Consider the following 16,985-nt stretch of genomic DNA (forward strand, 5'->3'; position numbering starts at 1 on the left):
TATACCACAACTTCTTTATGCAGTCATCTGTCGATGGACATTTAGGTTGTTTCCGTATTTTGGCTCTTGTGAGTAGTGCTGCTGTGAACATTGGGGTTGCAGGTATGTTCTCGAATTAGAGTTCCCTCTGGATATATGCCCAGGAGTGGGGTTGCTGGACCATATGGTAAATCTTTATTTAGTCTTTTGAGGAATCTCCATACTGTTTTTGGTAATGGCTGCAGCAAGCTACATTCCCCACAACAGGGTAGGAGAGTTCCCTTCTCTCCACAGCCTCTCCAGCATTTATAGTTTCTGGAATTCTGAATGACAACCATTATGACTGGTGTCAGGGGATACCTCAGTGTAGTTTTGATTTGCGTTTCTCTGGTAATTAGTGACATTGAGCATTTTTTCATGTGACTGTTGGCCATTTCTATTTTTTCATTGGAGAGTTGCTTGTTTAGTTCTGCCCATTTTTGGATTGGGTTGTTTTGTTTTTTTCTTATTAAGTTGTAGGAGGTGTTTATATATTCTAGAAATTAATCCCTTGTTAGTCTCATCTTTTTCAAGTATTTTCTTCCATTATCTAAGTTGTCATATTGTTTTGCTTATGGTTTCCTTTGCTGTGCAAAAGCTTGTAAGTTTAATTAGGTCCCTTTTGTTTATCTTTGCTTTTATTTCTGTTGCTTGGGTTGAGTCCCCTAGGAGGACATTGCTGAGATGTATGTCCGATACTATTTTGCTCAAGAGGTTTACAGTGTCTTGTTTTATGTTTAAGGCTTTCGGCAATTTATAAATTGCTTTTTAGACTCATAGCATGAAGGTTTTACTTGATGTTCCCTTTGTTTCACTTCTTTGTCCGTCAACCTAGTTTTGTGTCCCTCAACCCACTCTGTTTCCTTTCTGGCTCTCGACTGACTTCAACAGAAACTAGACTTTGAAAAAATTGAGAATTTAAGAGTCTGCTAGACACTTGGGTATTTATGGCTCCATGAAACTGAGTGTTTGAAATTAAGATTGTCTGTTCCATTCTGTCAGCACAGCATTCGTAAGGAAGCAGTCCTTTTGAGCCAACGAATATCCAGCAGGACCAGCCTTACTAATGATCCTTTCTGCTGGAAAGCCCCAGTCCATCAAAAAATGATCATGCAGCCCGTGTGTCTAAGAAGAGAAATCACTCATTTTTGTTTCTCAATATATTGTTGCTAAATATTTAATTTTTACTTTTTAAATGATTGTAATATAGTATTTGAACAAGTAGTACCTTTGCACGGTTCAGAGTGAAATTGTGTCAAGTGGAATATGCCGTCGTGAGTCCTCCTCCCATCTCTTTTCCCCTGTCATCCCAATCCTCTTTCACACAGGAAACTGTTGTTTTGAGTTGCAGTTAAATGTTTTCAGAGATGTGGTACGCAGCTAAATACTAATGCAACCTGTCTTCATGAATGAAAATGCTTTTAGGTTTTTTTCTGGTTGAATCTAATATACTTTCCAATATATTGTTGTTGTTTTTGCGTTTTGTGTGTATCGGAGGGTGATGGCTGTATATTCATGGATAGTTTGTGAGTGTGTGCATAAGGATTTTGTGTGTATTAAAGCATTCAGGGACTCCCTTTGTGTTACTTCTGGAAGGCAATGGCTGAAGAACTTGGTGCAATTGCTTCTATGTGTTTTCATTGTTTGTGGTAGAGTCTTCTATATATTTAGCAATTTGAGTTGTTTGTGTGACTGTGTGTGTCTGGCTTCAAGGGGCTTACGAGGTGTGTATTCTGAGAGATGGGAGATGTTCAGTGTGTATATTGACAAATAGAGGCCGTGTGTGGTTTGTGTGGTGAGGAATTTTGAAATATATGTATTTTAGGATTGTGTGTCGGTATTTTGGGGGATGGTTTCTTAGGGCCTGTGTGTCTGTAGAGTATCTGTTGTGAACATACAGGTGGTGTGCATGGGTTTATATTCATACACATTCAAGGTGAGTATGAATTTGTATAAAAAACCAGGCAGTAAGAGGTCGTTTGTATGTCTATTCGGGTTTCAGGTAGCAGTTGTAAGGGTGTGTTTAGTGTATATTGTATGTTCTAAAATATGTTCTGGTGATGTCTAGTGTAGTTTGTTCATTTGGAGCAAGAGTTCAGGGTGTTAGTCAGGGTGCACTTGGATTGTGTGCACATATTCATAAGAAAGGGGATGGGGTGCCCTGGAACTGGCTTGTACCAGCTTGGGATAGTCAGTGGTGCATATCTCTTCCCAGCTCTCTGACGCTGAATTTAGTCATGTTGAGAATAGCTACACCAGGTAAACTGTGAAACTCCATAATGAAAGCTTTCCTACCTCCCCCAGACAGCATTTTATTAAGCACTCATCACCATTTATTACTGGGGTGTGTGTGTGTGTGTGTGTGTGTGTGTGTGTGTGGTTAGGCCATTTAAGATCTACTCTTAGAAACTTTCAAGTATGTAATACAGAATAGTTAACTATAGTCACCATGCCATGCATCAGATCCCTAGGACTTACTCATCTTATAACTGGAAGTTGGCACCATTTGACCAATATGTCTCCATTTCCCCCAACCACCAGCCCATGGCAACCACCATCCTACTCTCTGTTTCTATGAGTTCAGCTTCTTTGCGTTCCACGTATGTGATATCACACAGTATTTGTCTTTCTGACTTATTTCACTTAGCACAACGCTCTCATAGTCAACCCATGTTGCACAAAAGGCAAGATTTCATTCTTTCTCATGGCCGACTAATATTCCATTGTGTGTATTTACATTCAGTAGATATGTGTGTGTGTGCGTGCTTGTATCAGTCACATCTTTTTTAACCATCTGTTGATGGACACTAAGACTGTTTCCATGTCTTGGCTATTGTGAATACTGCTTCAGTGAATATGGGAGTGCAGATACTTCTTTAAGAAAGTGATTTCATTTCATTTCCTTTGGTTATATACCCAGAAGTAGAACTACTGGATCATATGGTAGTTTTCTTTTTAAATTTTTTTTTAGTTGAAATGCCATCAGTTCTGATGTACAGCACGATGTCCCAGTCATGCATATACATGTATAAATTTGACTTTTTAAATTTTTTGAGCTTACTGTTTTCCATAATGACTGTACCAACTCACATCGCCACCAACAGTGTATAAGGGCTCCTTTTCCTCTGCTTTTGTTACCTTTTGTCTTTTTGATGATAACCATTCCAGAAGATGTGATATTGTGGTTTTGATTTGGTTTCACTAATGGTTATTGATATTGAGCCTCTTTTCATGTACCTGTTGGCCATTTATGTGTTCTTTGGGAAACTTTGTTTAGGCCCTCTGCCCATTTTAAAGTTGAATTGTTTGGGCTTTTTGCTGTTGTATGTTGCTGGATGAATTTCTTATGTATTTTTGATATTAACTCCTTATTGGATATTTTATTTACAAATATAACTCTCATTTCATAGGTTGCCTTTTCACTTTGTGAATTGTTTCTTTGCTGTACAGAAGCTTTTTCATTTGATGTAGTTCCACTTTTTTATTTTTGCTTTTTGTTATTTGTGCTTTTGGTGTCACATCTAAAAAATCACTAAGACAGATGTCAAGGAGGTTCTACTCTATGTTCTCTTCTAGGAGTTTTACAGTTTCAGATCTTATGTTTAAGTCTTTAATCCATTTTGAATTAATTTTTTGGGGACTGGTGTAAGTTAAGAGTCCAACTGAATCTTTTACATGTGATTATCCAGTTTTCCCAACACCATTATTTGAAGAGACTATCCATTCCCTATTGAGTATGCGTGTCACAAGTAACTATGTATGTGTGGGTTTATTTCTGGGCTGTCCACTCTGTTCCACTGGTCTGTGTGTCTGATTTGATGCCATCCTCTTTTGATTACTATAACTTTGTGATAAAGTTTGAAATCAGAAAGTGTGATACTTTTGCTTTTGCTATTCTTTGTCAAGATTGCTTTCGTTTTTCATGGTCTTTGTGATTCCATTTGAGTTTTAGGATTGTTTTTTCTATTTCCATGAAAAATGCCATTGGAATTTTGATAGGAATGATATTGAATCTACAGATGGCCTTGGTTAATGTGGATATTTTAACAATGTTATTTCCGACTCATGAGCATGGGATATCTTTCCATTTATTTATGTCTTCAGATTCTTTCATCAAAGTCCTATAGTTTGCAGTATACAGATCTTTTGCCTCCTCAAATTTGTTCCTATTTAATTGTTTTAGATGTTATTATAAACAAGATTGTTTTCTTTACTTCTTTTTCAGATATTTGGTTGCTAATGTATAGAAAGGCAACTGATTTCTGTAGGTTAATTTTGTATCTTGCAATTTTACTGAGTATTTTTTATTAGTGCTAACATTTTTAGTGGAGTTTTAGAAAATCCTGAGTATCTGCAGAGACAACTTTGCTCCTTTCTTTCTGATTTGCATGCCTGTCATTTATTATCCTTGACTGATTTATCTGGGTAGGACTTCTAACACTAAATCAAATATGATTGGTGCCACTCTGGGCACCTTTGTCTTGTTTCTGATCTTAGAGGAGAAGCTTTCGCTCTTTCACCCTTGAGTGTGATTTTAGTTGTGGGCTTGTTGAGTATGGCCTGTATCACTTCTGTGCTCAATTTATGGAGAAGTGGGTTTTGTTTTGTTTTGTTTACCACAAAAGGATATTGTGTTTCATCAAGTGCTTTCCCCCATCTATTATGGTGATAATACGATTTTATCTTTCATTCTATTGACGTGTGTCACTTTTAATGATTTGCATATGTTGAACCATTCTTGCATCCTAGGGATAAATCCCACTTGATCATGGTGTATGATCCTTTTAAAGTGCTGTTGAAGTTGGTTCATTAGTATTTTGTTGAGATTTTTGCATCTGTATTGGCCTATAATCTTCATTTCTTGTGGTGGCCTTATTTGGCTTTGATGTCAGAGTAATGCTGGCCTTGTAAAATTAGTTTGGGAGCATTCCTTCCTCTTAATTTTTTGAAATGGTTTGAGAGGATTGGCATTAATTCTTCTTTATATATTTGGTAGAATTCACCAAGAAAACCATCTGGCCCTGGAGCTTTTCTTTGTTAGGAGATTTTTGATTAATGATTCAAATCCCTTACTTGTTACGGATTTGTTCAGACTTTCTGTCTTCATGATTCACTTTGGTTGGTTGTAGTTTCTAGGAAATTTTTATTTTAGGTTATTTAACTTGTTCCTGTATAATTGTCCATAGTTACCTCCTATGACACTTGATATTTCTGTGTTATCAGTTACAATGCCTCCTCTTTCATTTCTATTTGAGTATTCTCTATTTTTTATTAGTCTAGCTAAAGGTTTGTCCATTTTGTTTGTCTTTTCAAAAAACTAACTCTTAAATTTTATTGATTTTTTTCTATTGTTTTTCTGGTCTTTATTTTATTTAATTCTGCTCTGATCCTTGCTATTTCCTTCCCTCTTCTAACTTTGTAGTTTGTTTTAGTTTTTTGAGATATGAAGTTAGGTCCTTTATTTCAGGTCTTTCTCTTTTCTTAATGTAGGTATATATTATAAACATCTCTGTTAGTTTTGATAGGTTTAAACTGAAACTAAAAATAGTTTAAATTTTGGAGTGCCTCTGAGAGGAGAGGAGCTCGGGGTCTTTCTACTCCACCGTCATGGCTGATTTTTTTCAGACTGCTTGTTTTGGTGTGTAAGGTAGTCTTGGTAGATTTTGTGTTTGTAGGCATTTCTCCATTTTGTATGTGTTATCCAATGGGTTGTTGTAAGATTGTTCATGGTTCTCTCATATAACCCTTTTTATTTCTGTAGAATTGGTAGTATTGACTCCACTTTCATTTTTGATTTTAGCAATTTGAGTCTTGTCTTTTTTCTCAGTCCGTCTAGCTAACAACTTGTCAATTTTGTTGATCTTTTCAAAGAACCAACTTTTGATTTCATTGATTATCTCTGTTTTTCTATTCTCTATTTCATTTACCTGTATTCTAATCCTCAGCATTGCCTTCCTTCTGCTAGGTTTATGTTTAGTTTGTTCTTTTCAGTTTCTTTAAGTTGTAAAGTTTGATTGTTGATTTGAGAAATGTCTTGTTACTTAATGTAAGTATTTATAGATGCAAACTTCCCTCTTAACACCACTTTTGCTGCATCCCATAAGTTTTGGTATGTTGTATTTTTGTTTTCATTTATCTCTAAGAATTTTCTAATTTCCTTGTAATTTCTTTCTTGATTCACTGGTTATTTAAAAGCATATTGTTTAATGTCCACAATTTGGCGTGTTTTCCAGTTTTCTTTATGTTACTGATTTCTAACTTGATTCCATTGTGGTAAGAGAAGATACTTTGTATGATACCTGTCTTTTAAAATCTTGGGATTTGATTTGTTGCCTACCTTATAGTCTGTTCTGCAGTATGTCCCTTGTGCACTTGAGAGAAGTGTGTGTGCTATTGTAGTTGAATGGAGTGTTCTGTGTGTATGTATTAGTTCTAATTGGTTTATTGTGTTAAGTTCTCTCTTTCCTTATTTGTCTTCTGTCTGGTGGTTCTGTCCTTTACTGTGAGAGTGGTATTGACATCTCCAACTCTTATTGTAGAACCGTCTATTTCTCCCTTCAATTTAGTTTTTGCTTCATATATTTCAGTGGTCTGTTATTAAGTGCATAATTATTTATAGTTGTTACATCTCCTTGCTGTACTGAGCCTTTTATTAATGTATCATTTATTTTCTCTTATAAGCTTTTTTGATTTAAAGTATACTTAATTTGATATAAGTATAGCCACTCCTGATCTCTTTTGATTACTATTTGCAAGCAATATAATTTTCCATCCTTTTATTTTCAAACTGTTTATATCCTTAGCTCTCAAGTGAGTCTTTTATAGACGGCGTGTAGTTGGGTAATGTACTCTGTAGCTGGAAGATCTCTGTTCCACTCCCAGCGGCTTCAGTGTAAATTCCCCTTCCCCCTGGGGAAATGCCTTGTTTTGGGGGGTTTTGAGGGCTTCTTTTATTTTTCAGTTTTTTTGTTTTGTTTTTCTTTGTCTTTTTTCCCCTTATATTTGCTTAGTGTATTAAAGAAGTGGCAGAATTTAAAAGGTCAAGAGGCATTTACAGAAGTAACTTGCAGTATTCATAAATCAGAATTATAGAGTACAAATAAAAAACATATGACTGGTTAGCCACGTTCACTTACTGTGTCCATAAGAGCTTCTGTGGGCCTGCGAGCTCCGGGGCCGGGTGCCCACAGCAGGCACAGCGTCAGAAACGACACGTGCGTGCGACGCTGCTCCTGGAATGCTGTTGTCCCAGCTCCAGAAACATAAACCCAGTGTTTCTGTAAGAACATAGGTCAAGGATACCATCCCAAGGGATGACTTTATGCTAAAAAAAAAAAGCCTAGCACCAAAAACTGTAAAATAGTAATGAACCGAAACACCCGTTCGTGATTTGGCTTGCAGACAGCTGAACAGTCTGCTTGAGGAACTTGGAGGAACGTGCACGGCCATACATGTTACACATGGTCATACATGTGATAACATGCACGTTATACATGGGGAGGCCAGGTGAGAAGCTGTGGAGGAGATTTTTTGGAACTCCTGAAAGAGATACACCTACTTGTGCTACTCAGATGGAAATTCCTACTCCAGCTTATCTGTAAAGATGAGAACAAAGACCATGGTTTGGGGTTGGCATCCTATCCATTTCAACGTGTGAGCATTGCTCTGCAAGGGCTCCCACAGATAGTTACAGCAATCTTGAGCCAATTCATTTATTTCAGTAACACAGTGTCTTTGAGAATCACATTTGGCAAGACACACTTGTCCACTTACCCCAGAAAAATCAGTTTCCAGAAATGAGTGTGCTATCTAGAGTACGCTCCTCAAATTGTACAGACTGAGATCTAATAGAAGTTCTCTGACTTCAAAACTGACTAGAGATTGACATCATTTTTCTAATTAATACTAGCAGCAAAAATGAATAAAAAGCAACAAACAGAACAATGGTATATGATCCTGAAAACTAAATATGGCAACACTGGCATTCCATAATTCTCAATGTATCAATGCACAGTTATCCTAAAATAAAAACCATCAAGCAAAGAAAGACTCCCTCCATTTCTGGAGGAAACTTCATGTGAACAGCTGTTTCCCATCGTGAGTCACTAAAACTACATAAAGCTCCTAGTCGACAGTCAAGGCTGTACAATCTGTCCCATATGCAGCAAGATGCAGATCTGACACTTGTGTCTTGGGAGAAAAGAAAAGGTGGTGGTGGTGAGGACAGATATAGAGCGCATGCTTAGCCTGCACGAGGTCCTAGGTTCAATCCCCAGTATCTCCATTAAAAAAATTAATAAGCCTAATTACCTGCCCCCCCAAAAAACCTAAAGCAAAAAGATGTCATCTTCCAAAGGAGGAATAAACAGAAAAAATTTTAATAATTTAATGATTAAAATATTTTTTATTTTCAACTTTGTTTTTGAAACTTTTTAAGTTCTAACATCAAACATGCTTATATAGCTATGCTGTTACACCAAAGTGGTTTATTTGTCTATTGATTTGTCTGTCAGCCAGCTACACTGAATTTGCTGTTTGGTACCACTGCCTTATATCAACCTCTACTTGAGTAATATAATCTCTTATATTTCAATATACTATTTTTAAAAAGGCTTACACCCCCAACTAAGGAGTTTCCTGCTGGGAGGGACAGTGGATTGTCCCTCCTTGTCTCTACTCAATAGAAACACAGTGAGTGTTGAAAAGTGTACACCTCTCTCCTTTGAGAGACATTCTCCTGATCAGGTGTGGCTCTTCCTTCACACACCTCCAGTCCCTTGGTCCTTCAAACTTCATTCCAGACCTAGAACAAGAGAGGAGAGAAGACAGTATCTGGTCAGTGAACACACTCTTAGTGCCCGGCCTGCCAGCTCCTGCGGAGGGCACGGAGCTCTAACCCGGACCCAGTGCCTGCACTCAAGAGCACTCCCCCTGGGGAATTAGAGACGTACTCAGACGATCAAGCAAGTCATGACTGAGAGAGGAGAGAATGACTAACACAACTGGGGCCAAGGGGTTTAGAAGTAATTACTGATCAGCTCCTGAAGGCTGAGTAGTTGTCCTCTAAGAAAAATACCCATTTCAGAGAGAAACAGACCCACCTGGGCAAAGACTCTGAAGTGTGAAAAAGAGGATGAGCAAGTTGCCTTAACCAGAGCACAGGGAAAGGAGCTGGAGGCAGGCTTAGACCAACTCTGGGAACTCATGGGGCAAAAGCAGTGAGAAGTGACTTGAGAACCGTGAACGGGGGAGCGGCGAGTCACACTGTTTCAGGAAGATCACTGGCTGCTATGAGAAGAAAGGATTGGAAATGCGGGCTGAGCAGCAGGGCCTGTAAGAAGGCTGCTGCAGTGCAGTAAATTAAGGCACATATTAAGGCTAAAGGGATGTCCCAGAGATGCCAAGATGGTGGAATGGAACTGCTGCCTAGGGGAGGGCGCATAGGCCCCATGCCCACAAACTGCTCTCTGCAGAAGTGTTTGGAAGAGGCTCAGGATGGCCCTGGGAAAGGATCAGAGTGCCATGCCTCCTCCTCCGTCAGGCCCACACCTGCATCCTGGAACTTCCTGGCCTCTCCAGCTGGGCCACCCTGGATTCTGGAGCCTATGCAGCTTCAGTGGAAGCCACTGAGGAGCTTTCTGTGGCCCAGATCAGACCCACCGAGGGTCCCATCCAGATGTGTGGCCGTCCGAGCCCTGGGAGAAATAACCATCCCCTCTGAGCCCAGGTTCTCACTCCCACAGCCCCCACTCGGCCAACATCAAAGTTTCTCAGCCCTTAGGAAGTCTTTTTGGCTGGTAGGAATGTAAAGTTGATATTTTGCAATAATCAAACCAGGTAAGAAGATTTATGCATTATTTTCAGTAGTTCCCAGTTCAAAACCCAACTGAGAGCTTCTTACTTCCCTAATATAGAATCACAACACATAATATGACCTGCACAGTAAGTGCTCCCCACCTTTGCGGATCCCTCTGCTAGATCCTGGCCTTCAGGATGACCCTGTGAGGCAGGGCTTATTGACCTCATTTTACTTAACTGGGAAACTAGAACCTGGAGAAGCTGGTGGTATCAGAGAGGAAAAGGCCACCCCCCTTTCACAGTCTGCTGGGGGACCACCTGGTTGACCTCCGCCAACGCACTCACTGTGATAACTTTCCTTACTGGTGAAAATGAGGATAACGACCCTGTGTTTCACTTGATACATTTAAAATTATAATTACAAATTCAGAGCAGGGTCTGTTTATTAGTCTTTTCGTGACATGATATAATAATGTATTTTAAAAGTAAAGAAATTTAATTTTCTTAACAAACTAACTGAGAGTACACTAAATGTCAATCCATACACTAGGGGTATACACACGGTGATTATACAGTGATGACAAATTCCCTGCTCATCGGGGTAAGTGGGGTACAGGGTGGGGAGAGAAGACATTAAACAGACATGGTATGCCATCATTTTGTTAACAGTTGTGCTGAGGCCAAGCACAGAAGAGAGCGAAGAGCTCAGGCACCTGTGACACCCGCAGAAGCGCAGGTCAGACTGACGCACTCCAGCAGGCACTTAGGGAGCACAGCCAGCTGGGGAGTTCGACTGGCTGGGAAGAAACAGCCCTGAGTCTGCAGTGGGAGGTTCCCCTCACGGAGAACGTGGCTCTCCAGGCAGGCCCCAGAGGGGAAATTCCAGAATATTCCAGAAGAGGTGGGGTCCCTAAACCAACCTTTGGGGGTAAATCCTGTACATGGGCTCCCAGCGCAGGCCAACCACGCAGGAGGCCTGGACGCACAGATAGACGGAAGGACGGAGGGGCAAGAGGGTTTCAGAGAGATCCCTCTGAAGACCGCCAAGGTCACCGCCCCAGCGGCCACGAGCGTCCTCGGAGGATCGCGGTTTCAGGGCGGCCTGACGCCCCCTCCCAGATTTGGGAAACCGAGGTGCTGAGGGGAGGGCCGGGCCGCGGCCACCCCAGCGTCTACGAACCCGGCGCGGTCTCCCGCCCGGGCCAGGAAGCGCTACCTTGTCCACCAGGTTGGCGCAGAGCAAGTGTCGAGCCTCCAAGAAGACGTGCAACAGCTCCTGCGAGCCCAGCTGCGGCTCCGCGCTGCCTGCTGCCCAGCCGCTCGGTCCCGCGCCGCCCTGCCCTCTGCACTGCGGACCTGCTCGCCTCCTTCTCGCGGCCTCTCCATGGTGACAGCGCGCCGGGTGCTTCTTGGCCCTCGCCCTTGCCCTGACACCAGCCCAGACCCTTGCCCACCCTGTTAGCACTGACATTCCTCCTCGCTCTGACCTTTGCCTTTGCACTGACCCTCACACTAGACTTTGTGATGCCCCTGAACTCCACACTAAATGAGCCCCTGCACTGGTGCTGGCCCTTATCCAGACTCTGACTCTCTTCCTCAGCCTCGCCCTAATCATCACCATTGACCTCATTAGCATCTGACATCTACGGTACCCTGTTCCTACCCTCACCTAACCCTGACACACCCTAACACAAACTTCACCCTGAACTTCGCCCTGGCTGACCCCCACTTCATGATTGCCTTCTCAATGACCCTCAGCCTCCCTTTTACCCTGGCACTGGCCCCCAAGACCTGGCCCTAAACCTGGTGCCTCCCTTGTCATGGCCACTGCCCTGGCTTTCAGCCTAGCCTTGGTCCTGACCCTTGACCTCACTCTGGACTTGGTTGTGGCCCCAGTCAAAATCACACCATAGTGTGAGGGTGAGGATCATGATCAAGTTCATTGTCAGCAGGTCAGGGTCAGGACGAGGGTAAGATCAGAGACAGAGTGATGAAGATCAGAACCAGAGGGTGAGTATCCAGGTCAGGGTAAATTTCTGTGTCAGGTTAAGGGTCAAGATAAAAGAATGGTCAAGGCCATGGTGTCAGAATTAGGTTCGAGGACAAGATCGGTGTGAGGGCAATTTTAGGTCCAGGGTTGGGTTCGAGATCAAGGTCAAGGTCAAGGTCAATGTGAGAGTCAGGGTCAGGGTCTGGTTGAGAATCCATTAGAGAGGATCAGTGAGAGGATGAATGTCAGGGTAAGGATGATGGTTATCATCAAGGTGAAGTTAAGATTGAAAGTTGGATTCAGGTTGACAGTGAACGTCCAGTTCTAAGTCAAGGATTCAGTGTCTGTGAGGATGAGGGTGATGATCAGGATTAGGGTCAGTGTCAGGTTCAGGATCAAGATTAATGTGTGTCAGGGTCAGGGTGAGCATGATGTTCATTGTTAAGTTCAAGGTCAATTATAAGTCAAGTTGGGGTTCCTTTTCTATTGCTCCTGGAAGGAAGGAAGTCCTCCTCTGCCACCCTCCTCCTCCTCCACCTCTCCCTCCCTCATCGTGTTATTTTGGCCCAAGCTGCGTAATTCAGGATATTGTTTCCATCTCAAAGTCTGTGCCCTCAATCACATCTGCAAAGTCCCTTCTGTGTGCGTGAAAAGTACTTACAGGCTAGGTAGGACATGGGCATCTTTGGTGGGGCATCATTCTGCCTATCACAGAGGGTCAGAATTTGATTCATGGTCAAGTTCAAGGCTAAGTTCAATGTGACACTGAATCAAGGTGATGGTCATCATTAAGGTGATTAACCTGAGAACGAGGGTCAACATAATAATGAAGATCAATGTCAGTGTGAAGCCCAACTTCAGGGTCAGGGTCTGGGTCAGGTTCAGCGTCATGATGGGATTAGGGTGTCAGTGATGACAGCCACAAAGTGTGAGTCCAGGTTCTGTGTGAGGCTCAGGGCTAGGATGAGGACCCAGGTCAGAGTGAAATTGAATTCTAGGTCAAGATCAGTGTCAGGGTCATGGTCAGGCTTGTCATGCAGACTATCTTCAGTTTCAGCTTGAGTGTACAGGGTAGTTCAGCATCAGGCTGAAGTTCAAGGGCAGGGTGGGTCAGCATGATTGTCCTTGTCAAGGTGCAGATTGAGTCTAGGGCAAAGTGAGGTTGACAGTCGGGATCAGATTGAGGGTGGTGTCTCATTCAAGATAGTGTTCTGAGTCATGATCAGTGTGAGAGAAGTTGTCATTGTCAAGAGTAAGTCAGGACCAGGGTGAGTGTGAGGGACACGTTAATGGTCAGCATCAGAAACCAGGTCATAATGAGCATCAAAGTAAGAAGAATGTCCATTAGAGGGTCAGTGTTAAGGTGAAGATGAGGGCCAAGTTCATGGACAAGGTGAAGTTCCAGGTAGAGCGGGATTGGAGTCAATGCCAAGATCAAAGCCAGGTATGGGTGGGGAAGGGACTGGCAAAGAACTGAGTGAGGGTGAGAGTGAGTGTATATGTCAGGGTGATAGGATCAGGTTACGTATTAGGTTTAGGTTGAGTGTCAGGTTCAGTGTAAGGCTCAAGGTCAAGGTGAGGGTCACTGTAGGGTGGAGTAAGGTTAGGGTCTTTGAGAGTGGAACTGGCTGAGGGTCAGTGGTCAGGGTGTGGGAGCAAACTCACATTCATGTGGAGGTCAGAGATACCAGAAAACTGAGCTAGACTGAAGCTGGGAGTCTACAGATGTGGCTGGACCAACAGGCAGAGACCAGATCCTTAAAACATCTTTAAAGACATGAGACACTCAGACTTTTCGTTGGAAGCAACAGCTGGACTTTACTGTGCTTTGCCCTCTAAGAGCTTGGAGAGCAGGGACTGGCAGTGCTAGTCACCTCTGTGATCCCAGTGCTTACAGAAGTTTAACCGCAAAATGAATACATTAAAATACTGAAGCACAAAACAAATACTTTAAGAATAAAAGATTGCTAAGAATAGATTGCTCTCATTCATCTGTTTTTATCTATCTGTGAACCAGTACCACACGGTCCTGTTTATTATAGCCTGATGGTGAGTCCTGGTACCTGATGGAGTAAGTCCTTTCACAGTTTTCCTCCTTTCCTTCTGCTTCTGTTTCTGCCTCCTCCTCTCAACGCTTTCATTTCCACATCTATTTTAGAACCGGCTTACCAAATTATTAAATAAGAAAAAAAGAGCCAATTCAGACTGTACTGGGATTTATCGAATTAAGATGAGTTCTAGGAATGTCTGTCTCCTTATCTGCCCGGTGTCTCTGAGGAGGGAAGCGGCCCGTGTGGCCCCGGCTCACCCTTACCCTGAGGGAGATGTGGGTAAACCAGCGTGAGGTGTGGAGGGTCACTTACTGGGTCCCCAACCTGAGCCACCCCGGGCCTTGACTTCCACCACCTCACCTCTATGTGGGCGCTCCGGCACATGAAGCACCCAGGAAGCCCCCCAGACTAAAGTCGCCATGAATGGGGACACTTTCCCAGTGACCACAGAGAAGTAGGGTCCGGGTGTGTCTCCTCGGCCATTTCCGTCAGTAGGAACAGGAAAGGGGCGCACACCAGGCAGAGCTGCTTAGGGGTTTAGTAATAAAGCTCAAAATTGAACTAGTGTTTAATGTCTCTGAGAACAAAATCAAACCAAACTTTTCTTCCCGCTTGGGTTTCCGACATGAGGACACCGTACACTCAGGGCTCCCCCAGGACCACCCCTGACCAGGAAGGCAGCCGCCAGAGAACCAGCACCATGGCGGGCATGGCATCGGGACGCGCTGCCTCCTCCTGATGGATCCGTCAGCAGCGCTCGGCGGGGGGCCGATCGCGCAGGGAACTGGGTGCCCTCATCGCCTGGCTGGGGACAGGACCAGGCATGGAGTAGGCCCGCTGTGGCTGAATGAGGCTGGCGCAGAGGAACAGGAGACCTGAGTTGTCCAGGGTTGGAGGCACACAGGCGGGGCCTGGCCCAGCATCTCTGCCCTCTGGGATGAAGGGGTGAATCAGCTCCAGGTTCACCAGCGCCTCCTCGAGAGGCCTGTCCACATGGAAGTCATGGACATCGGGGGGCTGGGTGGGCCTTGGGGGCAGGTCCCCCTGGGCGCTGGGGAATCGGCAGCTCTGTGGGGCGGGCAGGCAGGGGAGCTGTGGAGAACTGGTGCAGGAGGGCCTGAGGGTAGCAAGCAAGGGACAGCAAAAGGAAACCCATCCCATCCCCTCCCCGTCCCAGCTCACCTCCCTCCAAGTGTGGTTTCTGCACCTACGTCAATAGCTCGGTGTTACTGTACTGTCAAGTGTGTGCAAATCCTCGGGGCCGTGGCAGTGAGTACACGGAGGGCGGCCATGGTGGGGCTGGCAGTGGTGTCTTCAGATGACCCGTCCTTCTAGGGACAGCTGCTGTTATGAGAGGCTCGTGTGACTCCGTACTGACTTTATTAGCTTTTAAGCTGGAGGAAGAACTTCAAATAGTGAAGACGGAATTTATCCCCTTGTGGAATGTGGAAAGCTCCAGTTCTTTCAGGAATATATATCCCCCCAGCGTCTGTGACATGGCATTGATTTGGCACAAATATGCCTTACAGTCATAGACCGGCTGTCTTCTTTCCTCTGTAGATAATACTTGTTTTTAAAGAAACTGTAAATTATGTTTATTTAAGTAGCCAAATGAACCCAGTGTAGCTTCTTTGCCCAGTAAAATATCCATTGTGCCACGTTTCTTGCATGACAAATCATGAAAACTCCTCTAAAGGTCTTCTTTTAAACACCAATTTGATATCTGCTTTATTGTAACTTTTCCTAAACACCCTCAGAGTATGGGTTTATAGCAAGCCACTGACATGAGCCATTTTCTGATGTTTGTTTTTGAAATGATTGTTAGCACCTGGAGTTGTCTTAAGAAAAGACCATTAGTATTCCTTTTGTTTCCCATTTGAGAGACCATTTTTCTGGTAACTAAAAAATGGCAGGTTGACAGTTTGGGGAACTGGAAGAAACCATGAATAAAATTGTATCGACTGTAGTAAATCGTACACATCTCCTTTTCCATCGTGTGTGAATTCTTCACACCATAGACATTACAAAGGCTGAGCTAAGGCAGAAGCTCTGATGCTCCAGGTCCTTCCTGCCTCCTCGCTCTCCTCTGCCTTAGTTTTGATCTTAAAGAAAGTGTAACGAGTGGCTGAATTGTTCCTCCTTCAATTCTGGGGGTTCCTACCAAAACTGACAAGCCTGCCATCGGGGTGGTTATGTTTGTAATGTGGACACCTGCTGTCTATGAACTAAATTGGAACCACAAGCTTATTCCATGTAATACCTCCCACAATCTGCATTATGTTGTTCAATTTCCAGCTGCTACAGGCAATAAAAATAGTGTCTCCTGACTACAGAATAATGTCAGTTCACATTAAGCATATAAGTTGAGTGATTTAGCAACCAAAATCCTAGTTTACTAGGGTCTTATGGTTCTGATTTTTCTTGGTGACACTAAGAACAATGAAACTTTCTAGAACCGTGATTTAAGAAGCAAACTGTCAAACAGTCTAAGAAAAACAAAACACCTTTTGTGACTATGAAACGGCCTGATTTAAGAGGAGTACATATTCTAAGTAACAGTGATATTACTGTGTAGAAAATTATTAGATTAATTCTATTACAATTTGGCATAATGATTTCCAAACTTGATTTGAAGTATTGAAAAGCAGAATTAATTCTAAGCCATTTAAAATTTAAAATCAGTACCTGTGGTCACTATATATAAAAATAGATTTAAAAAAGCAAATTTCTTCTGTGTAGCACAGCGAACTATATTCAATATCTTGTTATATAACCTTTAATGAAACAGAATGTGAAAATGAATATGTGTATGTACATGCATGACTCGGACATTGTGCTGTACACCAGAAATGGACACATTGTAACTGACTGTACTTCAATAAAAAATTAAAAATAGCTACCCAAATAAACAAAATAAGTACCTGCCATAGAACACTTTGAGGAAACAGTGAAATTCAAAATTTAAAGAAGAAATATTAGGTATAGGACTGGAAAGTACTATGAAGGTTGCTGATGCCGTCTCTATACATTAGATGAAGTTTGGTAATTATATACATCGAACACTAATATTTATCAGTATGGAACATTTCTCTTGTGCTTATTTCTTAACATCTATAGCTTATACTTGG

General features: G+C 42.6%; 3 long non-coding RNA genes across 3 annotated transcripts in view; 1 reads left to right on the plus strand and 2 right to left on the minus strand.

Annotated features, from left to right (window-relative positions):
* Window positions 1–16,985, plus strand: part of LOC140685720 (uncharacterized) — a 54,689-nt gene that overhangs the window by 18,459 nt on the left and 19,245 nt on the right. The window lies entirely within an intron of this gene.
* LOC140685715 (uncharacterized) lies at window positions 8,403–11,186 on the minus strand. The gene is made up of 2 exons (XR_012059071.1): window positions 11,033–11,186; window positions 8,403–8,821 (listed from the first exon to the last, which is right to left on the minus strand). It is a non-coding gene; the product is annotated as an uncharacterized lncRNA (long non-coding RNA).
* LOC140685714 (uncharacterized) lies at window positions 14,394–15,895 on the minus strand. Its single transcript, XR_012059070.1, has 2 exons — window positions 15,040–15,895; window positions 14,394–14,925 (listed from the first exon to the last, which is right to left on the minus strand). It is a non-coding gene; the product is annotated as an uncharacterized lncRNA (long non-coding RNA).

The sequence above is a fragment of the Vicugna pacos genome, chromosome 15, assembly GCF_048564905.1.
Source record: "Vicugna pacos chromosome 15, VicPac4, whole genome shotgun sequence".
NCBI classification, from domain to species: domain Eukaryota; kingdom Metazoa; phylum Chordata; class Mammalia; order Artiodactyla; family Camelidae; genus Vicugna; species Vicugna pacos.